Source organism: Triticum aestivum, chromosome 1D (assembly GCF_018294505.1).
Source record: "Triticum aestivum cultivar Chinese Spring chromosome 1D, IWGSC CS RefSeq v2.1, whole genome shotgun sequence".
Taxonomy (NCBI): domain Eukaryota; kingdom Viridiplantae; phylum Streptophyta; class Magnoliopsida; order Poales; family Poaceae; genus Triticum; species Triticum aestivum.
This window is the reverse complement of record NC_057796.1, coordinates 319,680,276-319,706,913: the sequence shown is the minus strand read 5'-3', so window position 1 is coordinate 319,706,913 and position 26,638 is coordinate 319,680,276. Positions and strand designations below refer to the sequence as shown.

Sequence of the window (26,638 nt, the reverse complement as noted above, 5' to 3'; positions counted from 1 at the left end):
TAATTTTCAAAGAATCAATCTCAAGAGAAATTCTATCCACGTTCCTAACCAAATCATCAATCTTAAGCAATTTTTATTCAACCAAAGCATTGAATTTCTTTTGCGAACTAATAAATTCTTTAATATTGTTGTCAAGATCAGACGGAATCTTATTATAATTTCCATAAGAATTGTTGTAGGAATTACCATAATTAATTACTTGGAAACGACCTAGGATTAAAAATACCTCTATACGCATTATTACCAAAATTGTTCCTACCAACAAAATTCACGTCCATAGATTCATTATTATTCTCAATCAAAGTAGACAAAGGCATATCATTAGGATCAATAGGAGCACTCTTACTACCAAACAATTTCATAAGTTCATCCATCTTTCCACTCAAAACGTTAATCTCTTCAATCGCATGCACTTTTTTAGTAGAAGAGGATTTTCCGGTGTGCCATTGAGAATAATTAACCATAATATTATCTAGGATTTTAGTAGATTCTCCTAAAGTACTTTCCATAAAAGTACCTCCCGCGGCCGATGAGGGAGTCCTGGACTAAGGGGTCCTCAGGCGTCCGGCCTGTTATCCATTGGGCCGGACTGATGGGCTGTGAAGACATGAAGGCCGAAGACTGCACCCGTGTCCGGATTGGACTCTACTTGGCGTGGAAGGCAAGCTTGGCAACCGACTATGTAGATTCCCTCTGATGTAACCGACTCCATGTAACCCTAGATCTCTCTGGTGTCTATATAAACCGGAGAGCGTAGTCCGGATAGGGGGATACACATTATACCATAGTCATACAGGCTAGGCTTGTAGGGTTTAGCCATTACGATCTCGTGGTAGATCAACTCTTGTAACACTCATATTCATCAAGATCAATCAAGCAGGAAGTAGGGTATTACCTCCATAGAGAGGGCCCGAACCTGGGTAAACATCGTGTCCCCTGTCTCCTGTTACCATCGATCCTAGACGCACAGTTCGGGACCCCCTACCCGAGATCCGCCGGTGTTGACACCGACATTGATGCTTTCATTGAGAGTTCCACTGTGCCGTCGACGAAAGGTTCGATGGATCCTTCAATCGTTGATGGGGACGCTGTCCAAGGAGAAACCTTCCTCCCCGGACAAATTTTTGTGTTCGGTGGCTTCGTACTGCGGGCCAACTCGCTTGGCCATTTGGAGCAGGCCGATAGCTACGCCCCTGGCCATCAGGTCAGATTTGGAAGCTTGAACTACATTGCGGATACCCGTGGAGACTTGATCTTCAATGGGTTTGAGACCGCAGCGATTGCTGTCCCTCGCCCCGATGAACATGACTTAGATCTGTCATCGGATCACATCCAAGAGATGGTTCCTGTTGCTGCAACGGCCTTAGAACCAAAGCAGATCATGCCCTCCGAGGCCACAAAGTCTGCGGCGTTGGAGCCACACACGGATTCGACATCCTGCAATATTTGCGTCAATGGAACTCCGGACTCGTCTCCGGCTATAAGTTCCGGACCAGGTACGCCTGCGGACACCGAGCTGGATAGGTTATCGATTTTTGAATTTAGCGCCGCAGACATCTTCCAGTACTCACCTTTTGGTGACGTGCTAAACTCTTTAAAGAACTTGCCCTTGGAGGAGGACTCACAGCCGAACTATGTTCGGTTCGAGCTAGAGGCGGATGACGAGGAATTTTGCTTCCCACCCGCCACCCACTTCATAGCCACTATCGATGACTTAACCGGCGTGCTTGACTATGGCTCCAAAGACATAGACGGTATGGACGACGATGCTGATAAGGAGCAAGGCCAAGACCCGCCATTCACTGGACGTTGGACGGCCACCTCGTCGTATGACGTGTACATGGTTGATACACCTAAAGGATCTGGCGACGACAAAGAAGAGCCAGATGCGAATAAACCCTCTAAGACGCAGTCCAAGCGTCGGTGGCCCAAACGCCATTCTAAGCCTCGTCGCTCAAAAGATAGCAACACTGGCACCGGAGAAAATAGTACTCCGGGCGACGCCGAAAACAATGAAGACCCTGTCGGAGCTGCATCCGAACAGGAGGAACACGACAACGGGCAAGATAACCCTGATGAACAGGCCATAGAAAATGACTCGGAGGACGATAGTTACCGTCCACCCTCCGAGGAGGAGACAACCCTCGGCAACGAAGACTTCATCGTGCCTGAGGATCCTCTAGAGCAGGAGCGCTTTAAGCTTAAGCTCATAGCCACTTCAAGGAGCCTGAAAAAGAAACAGCAACAGCTTCAAGCTGAACAAGATCTGCTCGTCGATAGATGGACCGATGTCCTGACAGCCAAAGAATACGGCCTCAAGCGCCCAGCCAAGCGCTACCCAAAATGCAGACCGCTACCTCAATTCGATGAGGAGGCGCTGCAGCACATATCTCCCTCGCGTAATGCGGAACGACCACTGAGGGAGTCCTGGATTAGGGGGTCCTCGGACAACCGGACTGTTGGACTATGAAGATACAAGACTCAAGACTTCGTCCCATGTCCGGAAGGGACTCTCCTTGGCGTGGAAGGCAAGCTTGGCAATACGGATATGAAGATCTCCTCCCTTGTAACCGACTCTGTGTAACCCTAGCCCCCTCTGGTGTCTATATAAACCGAAGGGTTTTAGTCCGTAGGACAACAACAATCATACCATAGGCTAGCTTCTAGGGTTTAGCCTCTACGATCTCGTGGTAGGTCAACTCTTGTAATACTCATATCATCAAGATCAATCAAGCAGGTGAAGGAAATATGCCCTAGAGGCAATAATAAAGTATTATTTATTTCCTTATATCATGATAAATGTTTATTATTCATGCTAGAATTGTATTAACCGGAAACATAATACATGTATGAATACATAGACAAACAGAGTGTCACTAGTATGCCTCTACTTGACTAGCTCGTTGATCGAAGATGGTTATGTTTCCTAGCCATAGACATGAGTTGTCATTTGATTAAAAGGATCACATCATTAGGAGAATGATGTGATTGACTTGACCCATTCCGTTAGCTTAGCACTCGATCGTTTAGTATGTTGCTATTGCTTTCTTCATGACTTATACATGTTCCTATGACTATGAGATTATGCAACTCCCGTTTACCGGAGGAACACTTTGTGTGCTACCAAACGTCACAACGTAACTGGGTGATTATAAAGGTGCTCTATAGGTGTCTCCAAAGGTACTTGTTGGGTTGGCGTATTTCGAGATTAGGATTTGTCACTCCGATTGTCGGAGAGGTATCTCTGGGCCCACTCGGTAATACACATCACTATAAGCCTTGCAAGCATTGTAACTAATGAGTTAGTTGCGGGATGATGTATTACGGAACGAGTAAAGAGACTTGCCAGTAACGAGATTGAACTAGGTATCGAGATACCGACGATCGAATCTCGGGAAAGTAACATACCGATGACAAAGGGAACAACATATGTTGTTATGCGGTCTAACCGATAAAGATCTTCGTAGAATATGTGGGAACCAATATGAGCATCCAGGTTCCGCTATTTATTGACCGGAGAGGTGTCTCGGTCATGTCTACATAGTTCTCGAACCCGTAGGGTCCGCACGCTTAACGTTACGATGACAGTTATATTATGAGTTTATATGTTTTGATGTACCGAAGGTTGTTCGGAGTCCCGGATGTGATCACGGACATGACGAGGAGTCTCGCAATGGTCGAGACATAAAGATTGATATATTGGAAGCCTATGTTTGGACATCGGAAGTGTTCCGGGTGAAATCTGGATTTTTTCGGAGTACCGGGAGGTTATCGGAACCCCCCGGTAACTTAATGGGCCTTAAGTGGGCCTAGGTGGAAGAGAGGAGAGGAGGCCAGGGCAGGGCCGCGCGCCCCTTCCCCCCAGTCCGAATAGGACAAGGAGAGAGGGGCGGCGCCCCCCTTCCTTCCTCCCCTCCACCTCTTCCCCCTCTCTCCTAGTCCAACATGAAAAGGGGGGGGGGGAGTCCTACTCCCGGTAGGAGTAGGACTCCTCCTAGGCGCGCCTCTCCTCCTTGGCCGGCGGTCTCCCCCTTGCACCTTTATATACGGGGGCAGGGGGGCACCTCTATACACACAATTGATCAACGATCTTTTAGCCGTGTGCGGTGCCCCCCTCCACCATATTACACCTCGATAATATCGTAGCGGAGCTTAGGCGAAGCCCTGCGTCGGTAGAACATCATCATCGTCACCACGCCGTCGTGCTGACGAAACTCTCCCTCAACACTCAGCTGGATCAGAGTTCGAGGGACGTCATCGAGCTGAACGTGTGCTGAACTCGGAGGTGCCGTGCGTTCGGTACTTGATCGGTCGGATCGGGAAGACGTACGACTACATCAACCACGTTGTGTTAACGCTTCCGCTATCGGTCTACGAGGGTACGTAGACAACACTCTCCCCTCTCGTTGCTATGCATCACCATGATCTTGCGTGTGTGTAGAATTTTTTTGAAATTACTACGTTCCCCAACAGTGGCATCCGAGCCTGGTTTTATGCGTTGATGTTATGCACGAGTAGAACACAAGTGAGTTGTGGGCGATATAAGTCATACTGCTTACTAGCATGTCATACTTTGGTTCAGCGGTATTGTGAGATGAAGCGGCCCAGACCGACATTACGCGTACGCTTACGCGAGACTGGTTTCACCGTTGCGAGCACTCGTTGCTTAAAGGTGACTGGCGGGTGTCTGTCTCTCTCACTTTAGTTGAACCGAGTGTGGCTACGCCCGGTCCTTGCGAAGGTTAAAACAACACTAACTTGACAAACTATCGTTGTGGTTTTGATGCGTAGGTAAGAATGGTTCTTGCTAAGCCCGTAGCAGCCACGTAAAACTTGCAACAACAAAGTAGAGGACGTCTAACTTGTTTTTGCAGGGCATGTTGTGATGTGATATGGTCAAGACATGATGCTATATTTTATTGTATGAGATGATCATGTTTTGTAACCGAGTTATCGGCAACTTGTAGCGACCAGACCTCAAATGGCCTGTGCTGCTGTGCACCAGTGTCATCCCTGGATCAGTAATGCTGACACGCACAGTACAAATGGAGGATTTATAACAGAGTAGCAATCACACACTTATTACATCGAATATCTCCGAAGAGATTAAGTATGATAAACATGGCTTAAGGCCATCTAAAACGATAACAGCGGAAGGCTTGGAAGATAAGTGAGTCCATCAACTCCAGCGGCATCACTGAGTATAAGACCACGACCTAAGGCACCTCACTCGTCGTCTGAAAATTCTGCAACATGAAACATTGCAGCTCGAAAACGGGTCAGCACATAGGATATGCTGGCAAAGTAACACATAGAGAACAATGAACAATAATAATGCTATACTATATGCATTTATGGCTGGTGGAAAGCTCTATGGTTACAGTTTTGCGAAAAGCCAATTTTATCCTACTTCAAAGGAATAAATTTTATTTAACTATCATGGTGGTTGTGAAACATTGAGAAGGTACCTCCAACTCAATCCCAATTAAGTGTCATCATTAACCCAGCAAAATTAATTATAAGTAACATGGTGATGAGATTCAAATGATAATCCAGGTACTAGATACTCAAGTTGTCCATAACCGGGGACACGGCTAATCATGATCAGTTTGTACTCTGCAGAGGTTTGCGCACTTTTCCCCACAAGACTCGATCGCCTCCGCTTGATTCTCGCACTACATGATGTTTGAGAAACGGATGACCGAGACACAGTCTTTCAGAAACAATCACTCTTTACTCTGGATGGACCGGTACACCTACTTTCCCCTACATCTGCTAGTCCACCTCTTCAAGAGATCCTGTAACCTACTCAGCTATGCTAGAGCCCATAATAGCTTGTGGCTGCACACGGAAGTTTCTAGCATGAATAATCTTATGATCCCTTTGAGCCTGGGTGGCGGACCTTATACATACAGGCAACACTGGGTTCTCCAGGTGCCTCAATCCACCCAGATGTGAGTTTTAGTTGCCACCTTAAGTTGAACCATTAATAAACATCTCACATCTGTCATGGATATCACTCAAACCCAAATCCACGTCTACGAGCATAGCATGGCAATAATAAAAGCAACGTAGAAATAACTCCCAAGGGTTTGATAAGAAAACAGGTAATAGGCACTACCTCAACTACTTCCCAATACCCACAGTTTAATTAGATCCTAATCATGCAAGTGTTTGAGGAAAACAGATCTAATGCAATAAAACTGGGTATGAACGGGGTATGATCAAAGTGTTACTTGCCTTGCTGATGATCCGCAAAAGCTAACGAGTCGAAGTAACAAGCGGCACACTCCGGGTACTCTATCGCGAACAAACAAGCATACAATCAGTACTCATCTAATGCATAGGTAAAACTCGAATGAAAGATCCAACCAGAAAGTTCAACTTAAGAACTCCGGTTTGCAAAAAGAATCAACTCGAAAGAAGCAACGAAAGTCAAACGGCGAAAGAGAGAAACTTCGTTTGCTAATCTGGATCTAGGTCAAATTTTACTGTAGCAAAAACTTGTTTGAGTAGGTTAAACGGAAAGAGAATTTCGAGACGAAACTCTAGGCGCTTGAATCGCCTGATTCCGATAAACGAGCGAAAAGTTAAACAGAATCGAAGATTCGATCAGAAATCGAATCTGAGAAAATAACGAGAAAACTCCGACGAAAAAGAAAAACGGACGAACGGTTAAATAACGGACGTTCGTTAACAGAGAAAACCGATGAACGCGTTCGTTAAAACGAACGGTTCGGTGAACGCTCGCAAAATAATAAAACCGAAAAAAACCGATCTAGGGTTTTTTTTAAATGAAGGGTTTTTTTTAAAACGAAAATCGGCAAAGTCAACGGGCGGCGGGCAGTACCTCGTCGGGCTCCGGCGGGGCGGCGACTCCGGCGGCGGGGTGCGGGGCTCGGCGAGGGGCGGGCGAGGCGAGGGCGGCGGCTCCCGGCGGCGGCGGCGCGGGCTAGCGGCGGCGGCGACGAGCGGCGCGATGCGGGCGGCGGCGGCGGCGGTGAGTGCGGCGGCGGCGGCTTGCGGGTTGAGGGAGAGAGGGGGGGGGGCTATATATATAGGAGGGGGGGTCCGAAGCTTGGGGAAGGGGGCACCGGGCGGCGGCGTAACCGGCCGGGACTCGGGCGGCGATCCCGTCTCCGGAACGGAGACGACGGGCCGTAGGGGCTGGGCCTTTGGCCCAGTCGGCGCGCGGGCGCAGTTTTTTTTAAATAAGTTCCGCGGAAAATAATACGTAGAAAAATAAATAAAAATCAGAAAAATATGAAGTACTGGACTCCATCAGAGCTACGCCGTGATGCGGCCCGATATAGAGGCGCCACACACCCTCTCTGCTTCACAGATGAAGTACTGGATCATGAATTCCCCGAGGGGTTTAAGCCCGTCAATATCGAATCATACGACGGCACAACCGATCCTGCAGTATGGATTGAGGATTTTATTCTCCACATCCATATGGCTCGAGGAGATGACCTCCACGCCATTAAATACCTCCCACTAAAGCTCAAAGGGCCAGCTCGGCACTGGCTTAACAGCCTGCCTGAAAATTCTATCGGCAGCTAGGAGGACTTGGAAGAAGCCTTCCTGGACAGCTTCCAAGGTACATATGTCCGGCCACCAGACGCCAATGACTTAAGTCACATAGCTCAACTACCTGGAGAATCAGCCAGGAAATTCTGGACTAGGTTCCTAACTAAAAAGAACCAAATCGTTGACTGTCCGGATGCCGAAGCCCTAGCGGCCTTTAAACATAGCATTTGTGGTGAATGGCTCGCCCGCCACCTCGGCCAAGAAAAGCCGAGGTCCATGGCAGCCCTCACGGTACTCATGACCCGCTTTTGCGCGGGAGAGGATAGTTGGCTGGCTCGCAGTACAAACACAGCCAATGAAACGGGCCCCTCCAAGGCCAAAAACAGCACCGGCAAGCTCCGGCGCAACAGACACAAACGCCGAAGCAATGGCGATAACACCGATGACACTACAGTTCACGTAGGATTCAGTGGCTCCAAGTCCGGCCAGCGAAAGATGCCCTATAAAAGAAGCAGCGGAGGACCATCCAGCTTGGACCGCATACTCGATCATCCTTGCCAGATACATGGCACCCCAGACAAACCGGCCAACCATACTAACAGAGATTGTCAGGTCTTTCAACAAGCCAACAAGGTTAATAGCAGAAACAAGGAAGGGGAATCACAAAGCGAGGACGATGACGAGGAGCCCCGGCAGCCGAACACTGGGGGGCAAAAGAAATTTCCCCCTCAAGTCAAAACGCTGAGCATGATATACGCTACACACATTCCCAAAAGAGAGCGCAAACGCGCACTCAGGGACGTCTATGCGGTAGAGCCAGTCGCCCCGAAATTCAATCCGTGGTCATCATTCCCGATCACCTTCGATCGTCGAGATCACCCAACTAGTATCCGCCATGGCGGTTCAGCCGCACTAGTCCTCGACCCAATTATTGACGGATTTCACCTAACACACGTCCTTATGGACGGCGGCAGCAGCCTCAACCTGCTCTATCAGGGTACAGTGCAGAAAATGGGCATTAACCCCTCACAGATCAAGCCCACAAAGACCACCTTTAAAGGAGTCATCCCAGGCGTAGAGGCCCGTTGTACGGGCTCAATAACGCTGGAGGTAGTATTCGTTTCCCCGGATAACTTCCAAAGCGAAGAACTAATCTTCGATATCATCCCATTTCGCAGCGGCTATCACGCACTGCTCGGATGAACCGCATTCGCTAGATTCAACGCGGTGCCACATTACGGTTATCTCAAGCTCAAGATGCCCGGTCCACGTGGCGTCGTTACAGTAAACGGAAACACGGAATGCTCCCTCCGTACAGAGGAGCAAACCGCCGCCCTAGCAGCAGAAGTACAGAGCGGCCTTCTCAAGCAGCACTATAATCCGGCTGCCGAGCCCCTGGACATCATTAAGAGGGTCCGGACTACACTGCAACAGGATAGCTAGGCTCGTCACGAGCCGAATTAGCAGTTTGGCCTCCATCCCAGTCCCGATGAGGCACTGGCATTAGTACCGCGCGTACATAAACTATGCACTCAAAACACCATGGGTACTGACGGAGTCATAACTCGCTCGCGATCCACAGTACGGCTTGACCGACCCTGGGATTCGCACGCTTTTACCTTCTATTTTTATTACGGGTTCACTTCTCTTTTCGATTTCTATATGGACGACCCGTTTGCAGAACACACCAAGGAGGCAAGGAGCTCTGGCATACAAGGGAATCCCCAGGTGATCTCTACTAAACGATTACCATACTTGTTTTATATACCTGCACACAGCTCGCCCTTGGTTACGGCATGTTAAATAGCCTTACTTGCTTATCGCATTACTTGTACAAAGTACGCCTCGACGTACTAATTACATCACAATGGTGAATAAATGGTGGCGTCAGCTCATTACTTCATTTTTTCCCGTTTCCTCACCTTAGTATTTATTACTCATTGCACACGTACACCATGATACGTATTACTACGCCAGGGGCTTCATTACACCCCGCATCACAGCAATAGAAGTCCAAACACTTTCACAGTATAGTTCGGCACCCTGAACTTATAGCATTATATGCATCGGCTCCGAATCATGTCTTTGGTCAATAGTTGGGTTGCCCGGCTCCTGTGCTTACTACCTTACGTTCCGCTACATCGGCTAGGGTAGTAAAGGGAGAACTAATGTGATTGTGTCCCGGTTCTTCCGGACGAGCACCTCAGTAGAGAAAGCCGAAAATTGACTGTCATGATGCGGGGAGAGCTGGTCAGCTGTTCGAGAGGTTCCAAATCGTTAGAGATTTTTTCCGCTTCTTGCGAAGAATCGGTTCCCCCGATTAGGCGTGTATAGCGCCCCTAGTTCGGTCTTCCGAATACCAGGGGCTTCGCCAACTTTCTCAATTGTCAAACTCCTATGGCTAAGTGAGGGCGGTGAAGACCGCATAGTCTGATTGCCTTGTTCGTTGCGCTAAACACCTCCTTTAAGGACCAGAATGTGGAGTAAAGAGTGTTTAGATTTATCCCAAACACCCCCGTACTATCTACATGGGGGCAGAAGCCGACGACTAGTCAACCCTCAGATTTCATAAACGGCCGCACAGGAGGTAAAATTTAAACCGCAAGCATTATATTAAATAACATCATTGTTCCATATTACAGGACAGGATAATACAGATGTTCTCATGGGAATATAACATCCTTCGAACATTGCTCTGCCACAAGGCAGGACCCCTCCAGGACACCATCAAAATAGAGCTCGGGTCGACGATGCTCCTTGCCCTCCGGTGGTCCCTCGGTCATCAGCTTCTTGGCATCCAGCTTTGCCCAATGCGTCTTGACGCGGGCAAAGGCCATACGAGCACCTTCAATACAGACCGACCGCTTCACGGCTTCGAGCCACGGACAGGCACTTACAAGCCGCTTAACGAGGCCGAAGTAACTGCTATGTATAGATTCGGCAGGCCATAACCGGACTATCAGGTCCTTCGTGGCTAGCTCTGCCGACCTGTGCAGCTCGACCAACTGCTTTAGCTGGTCGCTGAAGGGCACCGGATGTTTGGGTCCCAGATACTGGGACCAGAATAGCTTCTCCGTAGACATCCCCTCTTCGGCTCGATAAAACTCGACAGCATCTGATATGCTGCACGGCAGATTCATAAACGCCCCTGGAAAACCCAAGTTTGGGTCAGTACAAGGGATGTCTCCTTCGCATACTTGCTTTGCATAGCGAAAGACTTACTCGCCGTAATCTCCTTGGCCGCCTGAATTTCTTGGTGGGCGCTCTGGGCTTCGGCTCGGGCATCCTGTACACTCCGGCGGGCCTTCGCAAGTTCGGACTCTTGCGTCTTAAAATCGCGCTCCAAGGACTCGAGTTTCTCGACGGCGTCCTAGAGCTCTTGCTGGGCCTTGCTAACCACAGCCTCGTGCTTCTCGCGCGCAACGCGTTCCTTGGCCGCTTTGTCCTCGGCCTTGGCTAACGCCTTCTTGAGGGCTGCCACCTCGGTCGTGGCCCCTAATAAAGTTTACAACACCTTAGTCCGGACGGACTATTCATTTTTTCTTAAAAATATACCCGCGGGGTACTGCATACCTTGGCTATCCTCCAGCTGCTTCTTCACGAGGCCGAGCTCCTCCTCGGCTCGCCCCAGTTTCCGTTTCAGTCCGGAGACCTCCGCAGCATGAACGGCAACCTGCAGCGACACCTGCTTAGTCACATAGACAATTTACGTTAGACTCCTGCGATATTTTTTCTTGATCCTCTGTTCGGCTTTTTTCTTCCCGAACACCTAACAGAGCATCAGGGGCTACTGTCTATATTGTGATATTCTTTCTACAACCACATTACTTACCTCAAAGCCTGATAGAAGGCCAGTACAGGCTTCGGTCAGTCCGCTTTTGACGAACTGAACCTTCTCTATTGCCGTGCCCATAAGGGCACGGTGTTCATCCACAATAGAGGCGCCTCGTAGTGCCTCCAGCAGATTATCCGGTGCCTCTGGTTGGACAGAGATCACCGGCGGAACAAGCACATTCCTTCCTTTTGGGGAATGCCGTTCGCTGGACTCCGGGACCGCATAGATCTCCGGAATGGTGTCCGGCTCAGGCCCGAGGGGAACTCGGCCCCCGTCACCAGTCCTCATAGGGGCTTTTCCCCCATGTGTCCGGCGACTGAAGAATCGTCCTGGGGCGCCACCCCGACAATCTCCGGAAGCTCCCCCCGGTCGGGGAAGGTCTTTTGCGACACCGCCTCATTGTCACCCTTGGGAGAGACGGAATGAGCAGGTGGCGGAGACATGCTAGCCATCTCCTTTTAGTCTAGCGATCCCTCTGTCGAGGATCGCGGGGAGCCATCGCGTGCTGGACTGCAATAACACAGTTTAAGGTATATCAATATCATAGCCCAGAAAGGCCAGACGTTTTCGGATTCTGGTACTTACGAGGCGGCCTGAGGCTTGGTCCGACGAGGTCGCTCCGGACTGCTATCAACATCCCACACGGAGTTATCCGCGAGGGAGCCTCTAACCCTCTTAGGCGCTTTCGCCTCCGGAATTGTGGGGGCCGCTCTCTTCTTCCTCCCCACTTCAGGTGGGGAGTCGTTTTCTTCTTCCTCTTTGTCGTCGTCGTCAGCAGACGGAGAGGAAGTCTCGCTTCCGGACATCACGTCCGGAGTGCCTTTCCGGCGAAGGCCCTTCTTGGCCCCTTTGGCCGCCTTCTTAGCCGTCTTCTCCGGCACCTCATAAGGTGTAGGGAACAACATTTTCGTCAGTAATGGGAATTCTTGGTCTTCGGGCAGCGGAGCCGGACAGTTAATCTCCTCTGACACCTTGATCCAGGCCTGAAAATAGGGGAAGGAAAGCTTAAGTTTCCTCTCAAAATATGCTAGTAGAGGGTACTCCTTGAAAACATTAAAAGAACTGACCGGGTTAGCCTGGCGTTTTAAGCTAAGCCCGCGATCTTCGGTCGTAGGCGGTGGCGTCTCGCCGACCTTGAAGAGCACTTTCCAGATTTCTTCGTGTGTCGTGCCGAAGAGCTCTAATAGCGTCTGGTGCTTGGCCGGATCGAACTCCCACAGATAGCAAGTCCAGCGTTGGCACGGAAGGACCCGACGAATAAGCATGACCCGGACCACGTTGACGAGCTTGATTTTCCTGTCTATCATGTTCTGGACGCACGTCTGGAGCCCAGTCAGCTCGTCCGAGGGACCCCAGGTTAGGCCCTTCTCTTGCCAGGAGGTGAGCTGCATCGGGATTCCGGATCGGAATTCTGGGGCCGCCACCCAGTTGGCGTCGCGCGGCTTGGTGATGTAGAACCACCCCGACTGCCATCCTTCACCGTCTCCGCAAATGAGCCTTCGGGCCAGGTGACGTTGGGCATCTTGCCCACCATGGCGCCTCCGCACTCTGCTTGTTGGCCATTCACCACCTTTGGCTTCACATTGAAGGTCTTCAGCCACAGGCCAAAATGAGGTGGGATGCGGAGAAAGGCTTCACACATGACAATGAATGCCATGATGTTGAGAATGAAGTTGGGGGCCAGGTCATGGAAATCCAGCCCGTAGTAAAACATTAGCCCACAGACGAATGGGTGAAGAGGGAACCCCAGCCCGCGGACGAAATGTGTAAGAAACACAACCCTCTCGTGGGGCTCTGGAGTAGGGACGATCTGTCCCTTGGTCGGGAGTCGGTGGGCGATCTCCTTGGCCAGATATCCGGCCTCCCGGAGCTCCTTGACATCCTTCTTCTTAACGGAGGAGGCCATCCACTTGCCTCCAGCTCCGGATCCGGACATATTTGGAGTGCTTTCTCGAACAAGGGAAAAGCTAAAGACTTGGGCGCTGGAGCTCAGGGACGGAAGGGCTGAGGAGGAACCAAGGTGTGGGTGAAGGAAGGGAATCCTTATCTCCTTATAAAGGCCATGAATATCAAGCGCCTCCCCACTCGCCTATTCCCAAGGGCCGTGCAAACGGCACGGTTGGGTCACCCACGCCCGCATTGATGAGAATCCCGCGATAAGGGGGCACGATCTCTGCTTCGACAAGACGTGCCAATGGCAACCGCGTCTTAAGTGTGGAGCGGCAGACAAAAAACGGTTTGAAACTATGACCGGACAGACGTGATGTCATGTCATAATAAGCTGTCAGCAGATTAGACTCATGTAAAAATATATTCTCTCTGCGGTTGCGTATGGTGTGTGTAACAGGTCTGGATAATCATCCGAAGACTATCTTGGAGTTCGGAAAAAGGGGAACCCGCCTTGCAATGCCGAAGATAATCTGCGCGCCGGACTCCTCGTCATTGAAGCCAGGTTCAAGGGCTATTGAGGGACTCCTGGACTAAGGGGTCCTCGGGCGTCCAGCCTGTTATCCATTGGGCCGGACTGATGGGCTGTGAAGACATGAAGGTCGAAGACTGCACCCGTGTACGGATTGGACTCTACTTGCCGTGGAAGGCAAGCTTGGCAATCGACTATGTAGATTCCCTCTGATGTAACCGACTCCATGTAACCTTATATCTCTCCGGTGTCTATATAAACCGGAGAGCGTAGTCCGGATAGGGGGATACACATTATACCATAGTCATACAGTCTAGGCTTCTAGGGTTTAGCCATTACGATCTTGTAGTAGATCAACTCTTGTAACACTCATATTCATCAAGATCAATCAAGCAGGAAGTAGGGTATTACCTCCATAGAGAGGGCCCGAACCTGGGTAAACATCGTGTCCCCCGTCTCCTGTTACCATCGATCCTAGACGCACAGTTCGGGACCCCCTACCCGAGATCCGCCGGTTTTGACACCGACAGCCGAATCTAAAAGATTTCTAGAAGCAAAATTCAATCCGGCATAAAAATTTTGTATGATCATCCATAGATTTAAACCATGAGTAGGGCAATTTCTTATAATCAATTTCATCCTCTCCCAAGATTTTGCAACATGTTCATGATCAAGTTGCTTAAAATTCATAATATCGTTCCTAAGGGAGATGATCTCAGCGGGAGGAAAATACTTGGAAATAAAAGCATCTTTACACTTATTCCATGACTCAATACTGTTTTTAGGCAAAGATGAAAACCAAGTTTTAGCACGATCTCGTAGTGAGAACAGAAATAGCTTCAATTTAACAATATCATTATCCACATCTTTCTTATTTTGCATATCACACAGCTAACGAAATTATTTAGATGGGATGCGGCATCTTCACTAGGAAGGCCGGAAAATTGATCTTTCATAACAAGATTCAGCAAAACGGCATTAGTATCATAAGATTCTGCACTAGTGGCAGGAGCAATCGGAGTACTAGTAAAATTATTATTAGTAGTATTGGAAAAGTCACACAATTTGGTATTCTCTTGAGACATCGTGACAAAGCAAGTAATCTAACACACGAGCAAACAAAAAGCAAACGAAAAGACGAATGAAACATGGGCGAATAAAGAGGAAAATCTTTTTGTATTTTCTTGAAAATCGTTTTAGAAGTGGGGGAGAGGAAAACGAGAGGCAAATGGCAAATAATGTAATGCAAGAGATGAGAGTTTATGATGGGTACTTGGTAGGCTTGACGTAGATCTCCCCGAAACCAGCGCCGGAAATTCTTCCTGCTACTTCTTGAGCTTGCGTTGATTTTTCTCTTGAAGAGGAAAGGGTGATGCAGCATAGTAGAGATAAGTATTTCCCTCAGTTAGTCCTGGCCATCTCAGGCCCGGCCCTGTCGGCCCACCCAGGCCTGGCCCTAAAATCCAGGGCCTAGGCCCAATGGGCTTGCCCGTGGGCCGGGCTTGGGCCTGAGTTTTGAGCCCACCAGCAAGGCCTGGACGGGCTTGGGCTTGACATATTGGCATTTTAAGGAAGTGGCCCGGCCCACGGCCCTAAGCCCTAAGGGCTTTTCAGGGCTTTTTACTAGATGAGCTGGGCTTGGGCTTGAAAAGTAGGCCCGATGGTAGGGCCTGGGCCTTAGTTTTCTGCCATGGGCTTTTTTAGGCCCGGCATGGACCATGGCCAGATATGCCCTCAGTTAAGAACCAAGGTATCAATCCAGTAGGAGAAACGCGCAAGTCCCCAATAGATGCACCTTCGCCAACAATCAAACACTTGCACCGAATGCGATAAAGGGGCTGTCAATCCCTTCACGGTCACTTGCAAAGGTGAGATCTGATAGAGATAGATAAGACTAAATGAAAGATAACTAAATATTTTTGGGTTTTTTGGCTTAGAGATCTGAAATTAAAAGATTGCAAAATAGTAGATCAGAAACAAATATGATGTAAAATAGACGCAGGGGCCATAGGTTTCACTAGTGGCTTCTCTCTTGAAGGCAAATAATACGGTGGGTGAACAAATTACTGTCGAGCAATAGATAGAAAAGCGCAAAGTTATGACGATATCCAAGGCAATGATTATGCATATAGGCATCACGTTTGTGTCAAGTAGACCGACTCCTGACTGCATCTACTACTATTACTCCACACATCGACCGCTATCCAGACTGCATCTAGAGTAAGAACGGAGTAACGCCTTAAGTAAGATGACATGATCTAGAGGAATAAACTCAAGCAATATGATGAAAACCCCATCTTTTTATCCTCGATGGCAACAATTCAATACGTGTCTCACTACCCCTACTTTGTCACTGGTGAAATCACACAAGATTGAACCCAAAGCTAAGCACCTCTCCCAATGCAAGAAAAACCAAACTAGTTGGCCAAACCAAACCGATAATTCGAAGAGAAATACAAAGATATCAAATCATGCACATAAGAATTCATGGAAGATTCTAATAATATTCGTAGATAAGTTGATCATAAATCCACAATTCATCGGATCTCGACAAACACACCGCAAAAGAAGATTACATCGGATAGATCTCCAAGAACATCGAGGAGAACATGGTATTGAGAATCAAAGAGAGAGAAGAAGCCATCTAGCTACTAGCTATGGACCAGTAGGTCTAAGGTAAACTACTCACGCTTCATCGAAAGGGCAATAGGGTTGATGTATGCTACTTCTTGAGCTTGCGTTGGTCTTTCCCTTAAAGAGGAAAGGGTGATGCAGCAAAGTATAGATTAGTATTTCCCTCAGTTAGAGAACCAAGGTATCAATCCAGTAGGAGAAGAACACACAAATCACCAATACCTGCACAAACAATCAAACACTTGCACCCAACGTGATAAAGGGGTTGTCAATCCCTTCACGGTCACTTGCAAAGGTGAGATCTGATGGAGATAGATAAAACTAAACAAAAGATAACTAAATATTTTTGGGTTGTTTGGTTTATAGATCTAAAAATAAAAGATTGCAAAATAGTAGACCGGAAACAAATATGATGGAAAATTGACCCAGGGGCCATAGGTTTCACTAGAGGCTTCTCTCTTGAAGGCAAATAATATGATGGGTGAACAAATTAATGTGGAGCAATTGATAGAAAAGCGCAAAGTTATGACAATATCCAAGGCAATGATTATGCATATAGGCATAACGCCCGTGTCAAGTAGACCGACTCCTGCCTGCATCTACTACTATTAGTCCACAGATCGACCGCTATCCAGCATGCATCTTGAGTATTAAGTTCATAAAGAACGGAGTAATGCGTTAAGCAAGATGACATGATGTAGAGGATTAAACTCAAACAATATGATGAAAACCCCATCTTTTTATCCTCGATGTCAACAATTCAATACGTGTCTCGCTACCCCTACTTTCTCACTAGGTGAAATCACGCAAGATTGAACCCAAAGCTAAGCACCTCTCCCATTACAAAAAAAAACCAATCTAGTTGGCCAAATAAAACTGATAATTTGAAGAGAAATACAAATATATCAAATCATGCATATACGAATTCAGAGAAGATTCAAATAATATTCATAGATAAACTAATCATTAATCCACAATTCATCAGATCTCGAGAAACACACCGCAATAGAAGATTATATCGAATAGATCTCCAAGAACATCGAGGAAAACATGGTATTGGGAATCAAAGAGAGAGAAGAAGCCATCTAGCTAATAGCTGTGGACCCGTAGGTCTGAGGTAAACAACTCACGCTTCATCAGAAGGGCAATAGGGTTGATGTATGCTACTTCTTGAGCTTGTGTTGGTTTTTCCCTTGAAGAGGAAAGGGTGATGCAGCAAAGTAGAGATAAGTATTTCCCTCAGTTCGAGAACCAAGGTATCAATCCATTAGGAGAAGAACGCAGAAATCACCAATACCTGCACAAACAATCAAACACTTGCACCCAACGCGATAACGGGGTTGTCAATCCCTTCACGGTCACTTGCAAAGGTGAGATCTGATAGAGATAGATAAAACTAAACAAAAGATAACTAAATATTTTTTGGGTTTTTTGGTTTATAGATCTGAAAAATAAAATATTGCAAAATAGTAGTTCAGAAACAAATATGATGGAAAATAGACCCAGGGGCCATAGGTCTCACGAGAGGCTTCTCTCTTGAAGGCAAATAATATGGTGTGTGAACAAATTAATGTCGAGCAATTGATAGAAAAGTGCCAAGTTATGACGATATCCAAGGCAATGATTATGCATATAGGCATCACGTCCGTGTCAAGTAGACCGACTCCTGCCTGCATCTAATACTATTACTCCACAAATCGACCGTTATTCAACATGCATCTAAAGTATTAAGTTCATAAAAAACGGAGTAACGCCTTAAGTAAGATGACATGATGTAGAGGAATAAACTCAAGCAATATGATGAAAACCCCATCTTTTTATCCTTGATGGCAACAATTCAATACGTGTCTCGCTACCCCTACTTCCTCACTGGGTGAAATCATGCATGATTGAACCCAAAGCTAAGCACCTCTCCCATTGCAAGAAAAACCAATCTAGTTGGCCAAACCAAACCGATAATTCGAAGAGAAATACAAAGATATCAAATCATGCATATAAGAATTCATAGAAGATTCTAATAATATTCGTAGATAAGCTGATCATAAATCCACAATTCATTGGATCTCGACAAACACACCGCAAAATAAGATTACATCAGATAGATCTCCAAGAACATCGAGGAGAACATGGTATTGAGAATGAAAGAGGGAGAAGAAGCCATCTAGCTAGCTATGAACCCATAGGTCTAAGGTAAACTACTCACGCTTCATCGGAAGGGCAATAGGGTTGATGTATGCTACTTCTTGAGCTTGTGTTGGTTTTTCCCTTGAAGAGGAAAGGGTGATGCAGCAAAGTAGAGATAAGTATTTCCCTCAGTTAGAGAACCAAGGTATCAATCCAGTAGGAGAAGAATGCACAAATCACCAGTACCTGCACAAACAATCAAACACTTGCACCCAATGTGATAAAGGGGTTGTCAATCCCTTCACGGTCACTTGCAAAGGTGAGATGTGATAGAGATAGATAAAACTAAACAAAATATAACTAAATATTTTTGGGGGTTTTGGTTTATAGATCTAAAAATAAAAGATTGCAAAATAGTGATCGGAAACAAATATGATGGATAGTAGACCCAGGGGCCATAGGTTTCACTAGAGGCTTCTCTCTTGAAGGCAAATAATACGATGGATGAACAAATTAATGACGAGCTATTGATAGAAAATCGCAAAGTTATGACAATATCCAAGGCAATGATTATGCATATAGGCATCACATCCGTGTCAAGTAGACCGACTCCTGCCTGCATCTACTACTATTAGTCCACAGATCGACCGCTATCCAGCATGCATCTAGAGTATGAAGTTCATAAAGAACGGAGTAATGCGTTAAGTAAGATGACATGATGTAGAGGAATAAACTCAAGCAATATTTACTATGAAAACCCCATCTTTTTATCCTCGATGGCAACAATTCAATACGTGTCTCGCTACCCCTACTTTCTCACTTGGTGAAATCACGCAAGATTGAACCCAAAGCTAAGCACCTCTCCCATTGCAAGAAAAACCAATCTAGTTGGCCAAACAAAACTGATAATTCGAAGAGAAATACAAATATATCAAATCATGCATATATGAATTCAGAGAAGATTCAAATAATATTCATAGATAAACTAATCATTAATCCACAATTCATCGGATCTCGAGAAACACACCGCAAAAGAAGATTACATCGGATAGCTCTCCAAGAACATCGAGGAAACACATGGTATTGGGAATCAAAGAGAGAGAAGAAGCCATCTAGCTACTAGCTATGGACTCGTAGGTCTGAGGTAAACTACTCACGCTTCATCGGAAGGGCAATAGGGTTGATGTATGCTACTTCTTGAGCTTGCGTTGGTTTTTCCCTTGAAGAGGGAAGGGTGATGCAGCAAAGTAGAGATAAGTATTTCCCTCAGTTAGAGAACCAAGGTATCAATCCATTAGGAGAAGAACGCACAAATCACCAATACCTGCACAAACAATCAAACACTTGCACCCAACGCGATAAAGGGGTTGTCAATCCCTTCACGGTCACTTGAAAGGTGAGATCTGATAGAGATAGATAAACTAAACAAAAGATAACTAAATATTTTTTGGGTTTTTTAGTTTGTAGATCTGAAAATAAAATATTGCAAAATAGTAGTTCAGAAACAAATATGATGGAAAATAGACCCAGGGGCCATAGGTTTCACTAGAGGCTTCTCTCTTGAAGGCAAATAATACGGTGGGTGAACAAATTAATGTCGAGCCATTGATAGAAAAGCGCCAAGTTATGACGATATCCAAGGCAATGATTATGTAATATAGGCATCACATCCGTGTCAAGTAGACCGACTCCTGCCTGCATCTACTACTATTACTCCACACATCGACCGTTATCCACCATGCATCTAGAGTATTAAGTTCATAAAGAACGGAGTAACGCCTTAAGTAAGATGACATGATGTAGTGGAATAAACTCAAGCAATATGATGAAAACCCCATCTTTTTATCCTCGATGGCAACAATTCAATACGTGTCTTGCTACCCCTACTTTGTCAATAGGTGAAATCATGCAAGATTTAACCCAAAGCTAACCACCTCTCCCATTGCAAGAAAAACCAATCTAGTTGGCCAAACCAAACCGATAATTCGAAGAGAAATACAAATATATCAAATCATGCATATAAGAATTCTTAGCAGATTCAAAAAATATTCATAGATAAGCTGATCATAAATCCACAATTCATTGGATCTCGACAAACACACCGCAAAAGAAGATTACATCGGATAGATCTCCAAGAACATCGAGGAGAACATGGTATTGAGAATCAAAGAGAAAGAAGAAGACATCTAGCTATTAGCTATGGACTCATTGGTCTGAGGTAAACTACCACGCTTCATCGGAAGGGCAATTGGGTTGATCTATGCTACTTCTTGAGCTTGCATTAGTTTTTTCCCTTGAAGAGGAAACGGTGATGCAGTGAGGAGATAAGTATTTCCATCAGTTAGAGAACCAAGGTATCAATCCATTAGGAGAAGAACGCACAAATCACTAATACCTGCACAAACAATCAAACACTTGCACCCAACACGATAAAGGGGTTGTCAATCCCTTCACGGTCACTTGGAAAGGTGAGATCTGATAAAGATAGATAAATAAAACTAAACAAAAGATAAAATATTTTTGGGTTTTTTGTTGCATAGATCTGAAAGTAAAGATTGCAAAATAGTAGATCGGAAACTAATATGATGGATAATAGACCCAGGGGCCATAGGTTTCACTCGAGGCTTGTCTCTTGAAGGCAAATAATACAGTGGGTGAACAAATTACTGTCGAGCAATAGATAGAAAAGCGCAAAGTTATGACGATATCCAAGGCAAATATTATGTAATATAGGCATCACGTCCGTGTCAAGTAGATCGACTCCTGCCTGCATCTACTACCATTACTCCACACATGGACCGCTATCCAGCATGCATCTAGAGTGTTAAGTTCATAAAGAACGGAGTAACGCCTTGAGTAAGATGACATGATGTAGAGGAATAAACTCAAGCAATATGATGAAAACCCCATCTTTTTATCCTCGATGGCAACAATTCAATACGTGTCTCACTACCCCTACTTTGTCACTGGGTGAAATCACGCAAGAATGAACCCAAAGCTAAGCACCTCTCCCATTGCAAGAAAAACTAATCTACTCGGCCAAACCAAACCGATAATTCGAAGAGAAATACAAAGATATCAAATCAAGCATATAAGAATTCATAGAAGATTCAAATAATATTCGTAGATAAGCTGATCATAAATCCGGAATTCATTGGATCTCGACAAACACACCGAAAAAGAAGATTACATCGGATAGATTTCCAGGAACATCAAGGAGAACATGGTATTGAGAATCAAAAAGAGAGAAGAAGCCATCTAGCTACTAGCTATGGACCCGTAGGTCGGAGGTAAACTACTCACACTTCATCGGAAGGGCAATTGGGTTGATGTATGCTACTTCTTGAGCTTGCGTTGGTTTTTCCCTTGAAGAAGAAAGGGTGATGCAGCAAAGTAGAGATTAGTATTTCCCTCAGTTAGAGAACCAAGGTATCAATTCAGTAGGAGAAGAACGCACGAATCACCAATATCTGCACAAACAATCAAACACTTGCACCCAACGCGATAAATGGGTTGTCAATCCCTTCACGGTCACTTGCAAAGGTGAGATCTGATAGAGATAGATAAATAAAACTAAACAGAAGATAAAATATTTTTGGGTTTTTTGTTGTATAGATCTGAAAGTAGAGATTGCAAAATAGTAGATCGGAAACTAATATGATGGAAAATAGACCCGGGGGCCATGGGTTTCACTAGAGGCTTCTCTCCTGAAGGCAAATAATACGGTGGGTGAACAAATTACTGTCAAGCAATAGATAGAAAAGCGCAATGTTATTTCGATATCCAAGGCAATGATTATGTAATATAGGCATCACGTCTATGTCAAGTAGACCGACTCCTGCCTGCATCTACTACTATTACTCCACACATCGACTGCTACCCAGCATGCATCTAGAGTATTAAGTTCATAAAGAACGGAGTTACGCCTTAAGTAAGATGACATGATGTAGAGGAATAAACTCAAGCAATATGATGAAAACCCCATCTTTTTATCCTCGATGGCAACAATTCAATACGTGTCTCGCTACCCTACTTTGTCACTGGGTGAAATCACGAAAGACTGAACCCAAAGCTAAGCACCTCTCCCATTACAAGAAAAACCAATCTAGTTGGCCAAACCAAAGCGATAATTCGAAGAGAATTACAAAGATATCAAATCATGCATATAAGAATTCAGAGAAGATTCAAATAATATTCATAGATAAGCTGATCATAAATCCACAATTCATCACATCTCGACAAACACACCGCAGAAGAAGATTACATCGGATAGATCTTCAAGAACATCGAGGAGAACATGGTATTGAGAATCAAAGAGAGAGAAGAAGCCATCTAGCTACTAGCTATGGACCCCTAGGTCTGAGGTAAACTACTCACGCTTCATCGGAAGGGCAATAGAGTTGATGTAGATGCCCTCCGTGATCGAATCCCCCTCCGACAGGATGTCGGAAAAGGCCCCAAGATGGGATCTCACGGGAATAGAAGGTTGTGGCAGTGGAAAAGTGTTATCGTGGATGCTTCTGGTGGTTTGGGAATATATGTGAATATATAGGAGGCAAAGCTAGGTCAGGGGGTCATCGAGGGGCCCACAAGGTAGGGGGGCGCGCCTTCCACCCTTGTGGCCGCCTCATGGCTCTTCTAACTTGAGCTCCAAGTCTCTTGGGTGTCTTCTAGTCCAAGAAAAATCATCGCGAAGGTTTTATTCTGTTTGGACTCCGTTTGGTATTCCTTTTTCGCGAAGCTAAAAAACAAGGAAAAAACATAAACTGGCACTGGGCTTTAGGTTAATAGGTTAGTCCCAAAAATAATATAAAATAGCATATTAATGTATATAAAACATGCAAAACAGATAATATAATAGCATGGAACAATCAAAAATTATAGATACGTTGGAGACGTATCAAGCATCCCCAAGCTTAATTCCTTCTCGTCCTCGAGTTGGTAAATGATAAAAACAAAAAATTTGATGTGGAATGCTACCTAACATATTTATCCATGTAATTTTCTTTATTGTGGCATGAATTTCAGATCCATAAGATTCAAAACAAAAGTTTAATATTGACATAAAAACGATAATACTTCAAGCATACTAACAAGGCAATTATGTCTTCTCAAAATAACATAGCTGTTGGGGATATGATAAAAACAGGTCTACGGGTTATACACCCCCAACAGGTCTACGGGTTATACACCTTTCTTCATGGTCTACGGAGTAGAGGCGGTTCTCCCTAGTGACATCCGTCACGACTCACCTCGTGTGGCGGCTTATGTTGAAGCTGACAATAAAAAATCACGTCAGGAAGCACTTGACCTATTATATGAGGAGTGTGACATCGCAGCGGCTCGTTCGGTGATTTACCAGCAAGATCTGCGCCGTTACCACAGCCGCCGGGTTAAGACCAGAACTTTCCAAGAAGGCGATCTAGTGCTCCGGCTCATCCAGGATCAGTCTGATATGCACAAGTTATCCCCACCTTGGGAAGGGCCCTTTGTGGTCAGCAAGAATATGAACAATGGGTCATACTACCTTATCGATGTTCGAGAGCACAAAGACTCACCTAAGTCGGAGGAGGAGACCCACCGGCCCTGGAATATTGCTCATCTTCGGCCTTACTACACCTGAGCCACCGACTCTTCTAATGTACATATTTTGACAATGTATATATTATGATCAATATAATAAAGTCGGCATCCCTGTTAAAGCAGGGCCTCTGTCGTTTTTCTCTTTAAACAACGAGTTTTTGGTCACTTGGGGGCTTATGCTTTATAGAGCAAAGTTATGATTACCCTTTGATCCGGCTTATAGGCCACACACACACACAAAAAACTTGGGGGCTTGGTACCCAGGTTAAAGGGACCAAAGAGAGTCTGTTGCAAAAGCACAACTCAAACATAGGTGCCCATTGAGCATAGCTCAGAAATATTGCTTGGGGGCTCTTTTGTTCTAAAGAACAAGAGTTGTTATAACCCTTGTGATAGGCTTAAAAGCCAGGCTTGGAAGCCGGGTGTATTCACCTAAAACCCCGGGTTATCCTGCCTTTTTAAGTAAGCCACTCCACCCAGGTATTCCTGGAATGACCTGCCGAACGTTTGAAAAGTCAATCTTATGCAGACCCTGAACTTGTCAAAGTTAAAACAACGATTGGTTATGTGAGGTCCATCTTATAAGGTTTGTAAAACGGTTTAACTCAGTGGCTTGTGCAGCCTATGAAAGCACTCGATTTTTGGCCTAGCAGCCCATGAAAAGCCTCGCTTTCGTGTATTTTTATTCGACAGATCTTTTGAAGTTTATTTGATAAGGCTTATAAAGTTTTATTATCACAATTCACCGGTGTTTATTAACCGGGCTTGGCTTTCGACTATAAGTCGTCAGTGCATAATAAGTCAATATCCGGTGTTTATTGACCCGGCCTGGCTTTTGACTATAAGTCGCCAGTACGAGATAAAATAATATTCGATGTTTATTAACCCGGCCTAGCTTTATTCATAAGCCGGCAACATATGATAATTACTAGTGCTCAAGTTTTGGGTTGTCGCCCATATTCTACTGGTTTGGTACACCAACAGTGTGATCAAATATCAAAGGTATGACATATTTTGTTATAATTAAGCAATGGCCTGGTTATAAGCTATTTTAGTTTCCAGTGATTATGTATTGGGCATTATGACCCGTCCTGTGGTAAACCGTGGGACACTTGTGATCTGTTTTTGCATATAGGAACAGACTCAAAAAGCTGATATTATAAACATCAGTGGCAGATATTCAATTGGCAGTCTCATGCAAAGCAAAACGCGCACAATGGCATGGCAGATTCAAAGTTTTACTACCATATTACACACCTCCACGGGCCAAATGAGATCAAAGTGTTTTTCAAAAGATCAAGTGTTAGAGCCGCCCGACGGTTCAGTCTTCTTGGCCTTGCTGCTCAGAGTCTTCTGCATCATCCTTTGCCGGCTCTTCGTCTTCTTCCGCCGTCTGAAAAGTTGGTGATGACCAATTGATGCCAGATAAATCTTCAAATTCAGCCTCATCACCTATAAGCTCAGGCGGATCGACTTCAGGAGCAAAGGTGTGCTTACGGATTGGCGGGATTAAGTCCATCACTTTGTAAGCCGGAGTTGGCATCTTCTTATTCTCCTGGTCATAAGCCGGATGGTACTTGGAGAGGTTCGAGTCATTGGCAATCAGAGTGGCCATTGGACGAATTTCCTTTACGCAGGCTGAGAAGTCTTTCTGACCGAAAGGTGTACCATCTTCTTTCAAGCTTGGGTAACCAGTGGCTACCTCAGACGGGTCAAGCTCTGGTACCCATGCCTTGGCCCGGCTCAAAGCCGTCACGGCGCCGGCTCTTGCAGATGATCGCTTTATCTCATCAAATCTTACAGGCAGCACAGAGAGTTTCTTCAAAACATCTATCAACATAGTTGGTGCTTGACCTGTTGGTGAAATGGCGGCTAGTGCATGTTGAGTCCCGGTGTACAGCTACTCAACAAGTGTGTAGACAACTTTAAGCTTCACAAGCATGTCTTGATTGAGATTGCTGCTCCTGGGACCTGGATATATCGCAGAATGATTAAATGGCGGGTTATATGATCAAAATAATGATTCATTTTTGATACTTGGCAAGGCGACTCACCAAAGATAGCTGAAACCATCTGAGTTACATGACGTTTTAAACCGGTAAGCTCAGTGGTCACTTCTTGAAGCGCTGCCTCTGCCTTCTCAGCACGTTGGGTTAAAACCGTCTTTTCATCTGCCCAAGCCTTTTTCTCTGCCTCAAAGCTGGTCTTCAGTTTTTCCAACTCAGCCACGCTAAATTGGAATTTCAACTCAGCCTTCCAGGTTTCAGTTTCCTGAGTCGCCAGCCGGGTCTTGGCATCATTCAATTGGGACTCCAGTTCAGCAGTGGCATCCTGTATAAAGTATAGAGTTATCAACATTTGAATCAAGATTACAAGAATACAAGTCCCAAGTCTTTTGCCAGCAACAACACTTGACACTTGGGGGCTAATGTCTATCAAAGAAATTTTTCAAGACAACGGCTCTTATGAATAAAGTCCCAAGTACTTTGCAAGCAAGACTTTGGCACTTGGGG

At 45.7% G+C, this 26,638-nt stretch overlaps 1 pseudogene; it reads left to right on the top strand.

The window, feature by feature from the left end:
- The window catches only part of LOC123159101 (putative F-box/LRR-repeat protein At5g02700), a 44,915-nt pseudogene extending 19,135 nt beyond the window's left edge, over nt 1-25,780 (top strand).
- The last annotated feature ends 858 nt before the right edge of the window (nt 25,781-26,638 follow it).